Source organism: Oncorhynchus clarkii, chromosome 18 (assembly GCF_045791955.1).
Source record: "Oncorhynchus clarkii lewisi isolate Uvic-CL-2024 chromosome 18, UVic_Ocla_1.0, whole genome shotgun sequence".
Lineage (NCBI taxonomy): Eukaryota > Metazoa > Chordata > Actinopteri > Salmoniformes > Salmonidae > Oncorhynchus > Oncorhynchus clarkii.
The window spans coordinates 33,620,365-33,630,663 of record NC_092164.1 but is presented as its reverse complement, the minus strand read 5'-3'; positions in this window follow the sequence as shown (position 1 = coordinate 33,630,663).

Sequence of the window (10,299 nt, the reverse complement as noted above, 5' to 3'; positions counted from 1 at the left end):
ATCAAATAAATCATACTAACTCCATTAAGCTCATTGTGCCCAAATTGATTTGATTTATTTGATCTTTAGGACTAATTTGGGCACAATGAGTCTGAAGCTCATTGTGCCCAAATTAGTTCTAAAGATCAAATAAAACGTGTTTCTTGACTGGTTTTAGACCTCTATCTAGCTCACACACTCATTGATGATCCGATAAAATATAGGGGGGTAAAAAAGTAATGGTAGATGGAGTTAGTATGATTTATTTGATTAACCTCTAGTGACAGGTCAGATGTTGTGAATATATTTTGACCCAGATGATGATGGGTAATTTACTTGGCTCATCGCGCTGTAGCGACTCCTTGTGGTGATAGAAGATAGAAGATTACATTGTTTGACGTTAATACTTTTTTCTAAAAGTTTGTCTTTATATGTTTTGACACATATGTGTTTAAACCCAACCCAAGAAAAACTACAAGTGCCAGAGAAAAATGTTCACAGGGTGGCTGAACTTCCTGATTTGGCCTTGTATTTCATTTTGGTCGTTAAGAAATGCAGCGGCCATGACGAGAGTTGTCTTAGGGTGGTGGTTTAATGTGGGTGTCTCTTGTGTATGTGTGTTCATACATGGTAAGTGTACAGTCCCTCAGCCAAAACAGTACACAGTAACTCCGCCTTCTAGATAGCTTGAAACAGTCTAACCAGTCTAACCAGGTCTCGTGTCTTGAAGTAGCCTAGGCTAGCTAGTGCTAGCCAACCTCTTTAGCCAATTAGCTTCAGCCTGCTGGTGTGCAACCGTGACATAGTTGGTTTGACATTACATAGCCTATCTCTGGGGCTAGTTAGAGACCGTCAATAAATTACACAATGTAAACGGAACAATATTTTCATGTTGCACATCTTTAAGTTACCTCATTAAATGCTTTCAATATTAATTTTTACAATTTATAAGTAATTGAAATTTGGAGCTATTGACATTTTAAAAATATTGTCCCTTATACATACATTGTATAATTTACTGACGGTCCCTAACTAGCCCCATAGGGATATGGAATCTCAAACCCAATTGAGAGGGCATTACAATTGGATCGTGTGCAGCTGCTCTCCGAATTGATGATTACTTGGGTGCTGCCAACTGTGGGTATGTGGGCAGGATTCAAATAAACCCAACCGAAGAAAAACTGTACAGTACCCTTTATCCTGTGACATAGACTTTTTTCCTATCATCTTGAAAATCTCAGTTTAGGACAAGAATGACTTTATGACCAAAATTATCCCATTTACACTGTAGTCAATTTTGACATTACAATAAATGTTTCAGACTCATATTGATTCGCCATAGGCCATTTCAAAACGAGAAGTTGCTTTTTAGGGGCAACCGCTCTTAATTGCACAACATATGCGAAATTCACAGGTAATAAAAAAGAAAACTCCTACCGAGAAATGATGACCCCAATTTATGAATTTTCCAAAACAAACAAGTTATATATTTTACTGTGGGATTGTAAAAGAAGAACATCTCACTGTAGCAGAGGAAAACCGTCATAAAGTATATGGATGGAACCTTTACAGTCTCTCCTAATCTCTCCTAATCTAGTCTCCATCTCCTTAGCCCTTTGATGCTGTGGCATTTATTTACAATCTCAATAAGTAGTTGCAGAAACCCATCACTCCAGTATCCTCCCTGATAAATGGAGGATGCTAACTTTAAGGGTGGTGTCATAGAGAAACACTAATATCACCGAAGAGGACAGGAGAGCAAGGGAGAGGAAAAGAGACCCTGGGAAGCCGCCGTGCTGTTTATGGCTCCTGTCCTCCGTCCCCCTCCGTCCTATGATCCCCTGGGTTTGTTTGGACTAGTTCACTTTTTCTCTGAACCGCCGAACATGTCATTATGTGGAACCCTATAAAACAAAGCTTGCATTAATGAGGATATTCAGAAGAACATGTGAAGGATGGCCTGTGACAGACTTATAGAGGCACTATAAATGTCCATAGTAAGAATGAGGGGATATGGGAAAACATTGCTGTGGAACCTGTTATTGAGTTCTCTTGATCACTGAAACATTAGGTATGACCCTACCTTGTATATGAGACTAATATATTGATGAATCTTGTTCTTGTTTATCTCAAATGTACATGAGAAGGCAGCGTTATGATCATATCTTTGGACTTTTGGATAAAAAAAGATGTCTTCCAGGCACTGAAATGTACAGTAATGTCATACTTACAACCTTAGTGGGGCAATCTGTGTTTTGAGGCTATAGAGTGGTTGTTCACATTTCCTTGTTTTATTCCAATGTTTGTAAACAAACTAAATGTAAACAACCATTCTATAGCCTCAAAACATGGTCAAAACTGTCCTTTTGATATCATGCATGGTGACTCCTTGACTCCATAGCTCTGTCTAGGAATTTGAGAGTGGTCAAAAACATTTGCCAAACAGTGATGTGGGAGTAAGCTTTGTTATTATTTCAACTGCTGATTGTCGCTTTAAAAGTGAGCTTTGATTTAACTAGGGCATTTTAGAGGTATAAGACACACTGACCTGTCCCAACTCCCAACACTGCAGAATATATTTGGGACTCAATGTATTGGAGACCAGTAACAAAGCGTAACCATGGGAATGTGTGCCATCTTGCATGATAAATATCTTTGATTGCTTCAGGCTTCAGACTGACTCACAGGAAGTCCCCGTTTCAGACAGTTTACACAGATGGAGACCATTCTTAGTCAACATTCACATAAAAATGGGTCTGAGACTTTTTTTCATGCCTCTTTTTCAATGTATGCAGACAGTGACAAAAGTTTTAGAGTGTAAAAGCGTTTGAGTGGGCAGGAGTAAAATAAATATTTGTTTGCCAGCCTTGCTGAACTTCATTGAATTCTATTTATTTTCAAATTGCCCTAGCCATCTCTTGTTTATAACCTACACTAATTCAACATATTTTTGGGGGAAAGGTAACACTAATTTCCGTGAAGAATAAATGCAATACTACTAAAATAATTGTTTAGTCCTCCCAGGTTCTGTGTTGTTTGAAATGTCTGTTTGAGGAGATTTTACAGGCAGAGAGGAATCCAGCTAATTCATAAATTCAGACACATCATTGCCACCGTCTGTTTATTCCCGATCGGTGTACAGAGCTTCAAAACTACAAATGCAAGCATCTGTGATCTCACACCAATGGCATCTAAGTAGGGGGAACTATTTTCAGACACACCATCTTGTCGAGCATTTCTAAAAAAAAAAAAAACTATTATATGCATCTGAAATGCACTATGATTTACTTTTGCTGTACTTATGAAAAGTGTAGATGTACGAATGTAGAATGACATTTCTGTATGTAAAAGTGCAGGAGGAAGTGGTTTCATTCTGGTTCGTTTCTGGTGTTCATGCTATACCATCCTCGTTCATGAGTCATTCATTTATGTGGGTAATCAGGTGACAGTTGTATAGGTGAATTATGAGTACTTAAAAATGGTTATGTGTTTCTCCCAGCATGCTTTAGGGATGAGTTTCCAAATCGTTATCTTGTCCCCTGTCTCCTACTGAGACTCACATGCTGGATAGAAGCTCCAGAATCTTTACATATGTTGCTTTAATGCGTCAAAGATGCTAGTTAGTGTAGCGTTACAACTTTAGTAAATGTTTCACAGTTTCCATTTCAATGACATATGCCAATGTCGACATTGAAAACATAGTAGGATTCTTGAAATTCAGGACAGTCCTTGTCCAGCAGGGAGCATTAATTGTTAACATGATTTATTTTTATTTTGCATTATTTGAGATACAAAATAAATGTAGTGGAATTTTAGGAAAAAGGGAAAAGATCTGTTTTTGAAATATTCTAAATATTTTCTATATTATTCATTTACACGTCGACTCTATGCCCAGAAATGCCCTTCTCGGGAGCAAAGGATCCCAATTGTAAACTCTCCAGAAAAGCAATAATTAATATTAACTGAAAAGATATCTTATGTAGTTTCTTGCAATAGCCCTCTCTGACTTTGTAGCCCTCCCTAAAAAGTATGTCTGGACAAATTACCGCTGGACTGGTATAAAAACTTGGTTTTGCTAAAGCTAGAAATCAACAAAGGGATATCAGTAGGTACGCTATTAGAAAAAAAGGGTTCCAAAAGGCTTCTTCAGCTGTCCCCATAGGAAAACCCTTTTTGGTTCCAGATAGAACCCTTTTGGGTTCCATGTAGAACCCTCTCTAGAAAGGTTTCTAGATGGAACCAAAAAAGGTTTCTTCAAAGGGTTCTCCTATGGGGCCAGCCGAAGAACCCTTTTAGGTTCTAGATAGCACCTTTTTTTCTAAGAGTGTAGGATGCTTTTTGAGGAAGGCTACGAAAGGACTCCTTGGTTGTCCTTTTATCTGAAAAACATTAACGGGACATCCTCAAACAACACAAACGACATCCTACTGGTACATTCAAGAATATATTCCCCTTTATTCTCCAAGAAAACAGCTATGACAAAGGTCTACAATACTCTCATTTGTAGTATTCAAAATAGTTACAACGACCTTATATATATCCTGTAACTTTTGGAGAGGCTGGTCTCACATGGTATCAATATAGGGTGCTACTAAATAACCTTTGCCACATTAAGACACACTGAGATCAACACATAAACGATTTGATACCTTCCCATGCTTTAACCATTCTCTGTAATAACAGGGTCTTTACTAGTTAAAGTCTTAAATGCGTCTGAATTATATTGTGCCTTGAGTCTTCTTTTGCCCACTGTTAGATGTTGTATGCTCACAGGCTTTATTTAACCACTGTTAGATGTTGTATGCTCACAGGCTTTATTTAACCACTGTTAGATGTTGTATGCTCACAGGCTTTATTTAACCACTGTTAGATGTTATATGCTCACGGGCTTTATTTAACCACTGTTAGATGTTATATGCTCACGGGCTTTATTTAACCACTGTTATAACCACTGCACTCATTGTTGTAATTTCCATGTACTCCCTGGAGGTGGTTAAAATAAACAATTTCCATAAATCCACCATTTTGTTTCAGATGGGGTTGTTATGCAAGCTTAAATGCCAACAAAACTCCCAACCCTATCATAAAAAGTCACCTACTTGTTTGAGGATGTCAGTCCTAGAGGTGTTATGTTTATCCAGTCTGTTACTAGATGTGTTAAATTAGAGAATTAGCTAAACACCTTGTCTCTTGTGTAACTACAAAATGAGGAAATCCACTCACTTAATAATTAGAAAAGTGTTGTATATTTCTGAGGTAATCACACCTGTATGTTAAATAAACCATAATGTTAGTTATAAGGAATTTGCATAGTCATAATTGGAACTGGGCATTTGATTGATACATTGACAAATACATGACAATGTCATGACCATATGCTGTGAATTGAAATAACAATGTCCCAGGATAGTTCTACTCATAGAGTCAGAGCAAATATTTACAACAGTCATGTCCCATGCAGAGGTAGAACGTAGATTTAGGTGTAAAGAGTTGTTTTGTTGTAGTTTCCATCTAAGCTCCTCTCTCTCCTCTCATCTCTATCCCAGGCCAGTGGTATCGTCATCCAGCTTGTTTATTTCTGGAAGGCAATCCTGACACACTGGACATCATGTGAAACCATGAACGACAGGAGGCAATAAGGTGGAGAATAGCAGCAATCTGGAGGAAAGCTCACCATTCACTCTGGCTCCCTTAGCGCTCTGTCCTGTTATCCAGCATTAAAGATAAAAAAAAAAATCAATACTGTAACACAGTGCCAGATAAAAGCAGTGGGTGAGAGAGAAAGAGAGAGAGAGGCTCCCTGGTCGGATATGGTGAATTAAAGCGATCAGAAATGTCTAGTCCACTCAGCCCCGCTCTACATACCCTAAAGCTGTCTATCACTCTTTGTTCATTTCCCTTCTTTGTTCACTTGTGATTTATTTTTGAACTTTGTGATGAGGTACAGTACCTGCACCCATTTAGTTTCAATGGCAGATTAGTTAAGGTTTGGTATATTAGTTTGCCTTTCTGAGCTGTATTATCAACTTAACAATATTATATTGGGGTCTTGAAAAACATATGTAGTTCTCCTTCTTGTTCATCCTTGTTGGGGCAAAGGCATAATGTATCTGTAGCATAAAACAACATTACAGTTTCATTCAAACAAGTCATGCCGATAGGGGGCACAAGGGCACGTGTCCCCTCAGATCTGTCCTGTTTAAAAAGGATTCACATGTTAAATTAACTTCCAGACTTCATTTTTAAGCCCACGATCATAATTATTTATTCAACTATTTGTCAGTGGTATTTTGCGGAGGGGGCATACTAGCTGGACCAGACAAAAAGTACCCTCCCCTATTCTCCCTAGCAAGTGGTTCCTTCCAAGGTGCACCACAGAGAAAAGATATGCTTGGCAGGGCGCTAGATACTCTAGTGTGTGCAGACAGTATCGTCAGTGGGGGAGAAAGAGTGTAGAGTGACACACACTGCGTTTGATTTGATTTTAGGTGCTGGTGATGTACAGGACTCACAGGAGGTATGTTTGTAAATTAATTTGTAGCCTATTGATTCCTTCTTGATGAATAAATAAAACAAAAATGTTTTGTTATTTCTCTGTAATACTAGCCACCTAGCAATGTTATGAAGTTGGCTTTAGCTAGCCAGCTAGATAGGTTCCCAACCTCCCAACCTCATAACTACACTCTTAGGGGGAAAAGGGTTATTTGTAAGGCAAAGGGTTCTACCCAGAACCTTTAACATCCAAAGAACTGATTTTGGAAGAAACGGTTCTACCCAGAACCTTTAACATCCAAAGAACTGATTTTGAAAGAAAGGTTTATTTCATGATTATTTAGAAGGCAATAATTATTTTTTTGGAAGGCAAGAAGGGTTCTACATTTAGCCATATTTCCCAGTATGCTCTATTGTGTTTTTACATGTGCATTGATTGGTTGATTCATTTAATGCTACACAAAGATAAATAAATAAATAAATTCTAAACTAATCCAATCTGTTAGTAATTATACCACTTATTACACCTGGTACTGGGATGGTTGTTCCAGTTTATATGATTGAGTTAGTCTAAGTATTCAATCTTTCCTACCCTGGCAGTCATATTGAATGCAAGTTGAAAGTGATAAAAAAATCCAATTGTTGGATATCCTAACTCTGGCTGGATTCCAATAGGAATTATACATCACTTTGCAAGCCAGCATAATGTGACTTGCAGGCCTGACGTGGCCTGTAAACCGGGAGTTTCCTAATCAATCAATCAAATGTATTTATAAAGCCCTTATTACATCAGCCGTTGTCACAAAGTGCTATACAGAAACCCAGCCTAAAACCCCAAACAGCAAGCAATGCAGATGTGGAAGCATGGTGGCTAGGAAAAACTCCCTAGGAAGGCAGGAACCTAGGAAGAAACCTAGAGAGGAACCAGGCTCTGAGGGGTGGCCAGTCCTCTTCTGGCTGTGCCGGGTGGAGATCATGGCCAAGATGTTCAAACATTCATAGATGACCAGCAGATTCAAATAATAACAACAATCACAGTGGCTGTAGAGGGTGCAACAGGACAGCATCTCAGGAGTAAATGTCAGTTGGCTTTTCATAGCCGAGTCAGAGACAGGTGCGGTAGAGCGAGAGAGAGTCTAAAACAGCAGGTACGGGACAAGGTAGCACGTCCGGTGAACAAGTCAGGGTTACATAGACGCATGCAGAACAGTGTGTTAGGGTAGAACTAGGCCCTCAAAGAAAAGCCTTTTGTACTTATTGTCATAAAGAATTTTATTTTAAAGGCTAATAAGGCTGGTGGAACGATCCATAGACGATTCTAGAAAGAACCCTCCAAAGATAAAATGGTTCCTCGGTAGAACCCTTCATAGATGGTTCCAGCAATTGCTCTTCATATAGGGTTCTAGGTAGAACCATTTGCAAAAGGTTCTACATAACACCAAAAAGGTTTCTCCTATGGGGACAAACCAAAGAACCCTATATGGTTCTATTGGTGTAGCTATCAAGCCAATTCAGGGTATCAATCAAGTAGCTTGTGTAACTAACTATCTTAGCTGGCATGCCTGCTGGAAAGGTTGCTAGACTTTAGAAAAGCAAGCAATTACTAAATGTACTGAGTAAGACTCACATTCCTTTCAATCTTTTCCCCAGATTATAGCAGAGATGCAGAGAAGCATATTTATTTTCTTTAAAAAAAAAAGAACCACCAGGATACAGACAGCTCAAGAGGTATGCTTAGATATGCAGAAAAATCCTTGGTTTAAATGTAATCTGGCACGTTATGACAATATCACATTTGTGTATTAATTATGATGCCATGTTATATGCCTCTATTGATAACATATGTTGTGATTCTATGTACTGTGTTGTAATTTGGATGAAATATCCTAGGCATTAGTGCAGTATATTGAGATGTGTGATTTACAACGGTCAGAATGATACCCTCATTAAAATGATCATTGAACAGGTGAAGAGGTATACTTATGCAGAAAAATATATGTAAAATATTTTTTTATGATTATGGCTCTAGAATGCAGGAAAAGGCTGTTGTGCCTCCTCTAAAATAATGGTTTCATTGCTGGGAGAAATATATATATATATATTTTAACCTTTGTTTAACTAGTCAAGTCAGTTAAGAATAAATTCTTACCCCGGCCAAACCCTAACCCGGACGACGCTGGGCCAATTTTGCGGCGCCCTATGGGTCTCCCAATCACTGCCGGTTGTGATACAGTCTGGAATCGAACCAGGATCTGTGGTGACGTATCTAACACTGAGATAGAGTGCCTTAGACCGCTGCACCACTCTGGAGACCCCCACTTTCATGTCAAGGGATGTGTGGACAAAAACAAAACCCTTCTTTCCCACGCACATGCCATCATGTATAGAAGGCAGAGCTGAAGAAGCACACACACACACACACACTATACCGACTCTTGTTTCACAAACTCTTTACACCTATAGGTTCTTGATCCCAACTACATCTGATTAACGGTTACAGATATCAAGAACATCTTTGGTGCACTAAAGGGACAGAGCTTAGATCATAATATTTCATGATATGAGGTCTGACTCTCTGTCATGTATTAATTAAAATCCAAATACCCAGTATTGATTGTGTTATCAGGCCATTGCAGCCAGGCCCCACTGTATTGATCCAGGCTGTGATTGATGATCATTTTCAAGAAAAATCTCTTTGTGTGATTATACGAGGAAACAGACCCTCAGTATGTGTGTAATTATTTTGTTATCTATTTCGTAACGGTGTAGCGTGCAGGCAGACTGCACAGAATGTTGCCAAACATGGTGCTCCTCTGATAACCCTTTTGTGGAATGATATTTTCAAATAAGTAATAGCAAGTGATAACTATAGAAGCTTACTATCAATAGTGCCAAACTGATATGTAACATGCTTATGTAATGTTGCTACAATAGTAATTACAGCGTTACTACACAGGTGCAAGTTAATGTAAGGTGTTCCTTATGTGGTAAATAGTAAAACACCTACAATGTTGCTTAATGTCAGAGAAATGGTGTTGTCTCTCCAAATAGATTTGAAAGTGTCCCAAAATAATTCAATTGTTCTTCCTTGTACAGCCCTCACCAGGCCTGTTGGTGTCAGTCATCTGTTGTCTAACCCATAATGCAAAGCTTAGCATTTTGCGGTTGCTGTCTTGCTGATCAGTGTCTTTGAGCAGGGACAGGGACAGGGGTCACAGGATGTCATATCTTCATTGTAGGTCACCAAACCCACATAGTACACACATTCCTCAGCTGACAGATCCTGACCGAGGGGGGTAAAATCTGCTCATCCATTTGGCCCGTAGTAAATCACACCCCACTGTAATCAATGCACACAAAAGCATGCCACAGGAAGCACTTCCATATGTACACTTGAGCACTGGCCTCCAAGACGTTGTTTACCTTGAAACGAGCTTCTTGTTTCGTTGAGACTTTAGTGGCACAGACAAAATGCAGTAAACATGTTTTTTTATACACATACGATTGTTTACCATCTATAACAATGTATTTTGGAAAATTCTTTTTTTCCGCATGCACATTGAAAACAATCTAAAGTAGGCTGATACTGTAAAAAAAAAAAAAAAAATCTAAATAATCAGAAGGTTGAACGAACAGAACACCACAAATCTCCCTGGTCCCTGGGAAAGAAACACTTCCCTAAACCCCTCCCTCTACTGGAGCTCATGCACTTCTTTGTTATAGCAAGCATGTGATGCACTATCCTATTGGATTAAATCATTTACTCATGATAAGTAGGATCATACATTCAGCTTAAGTAGGCTGATCTGTGTCTGTACTGTATTGTGC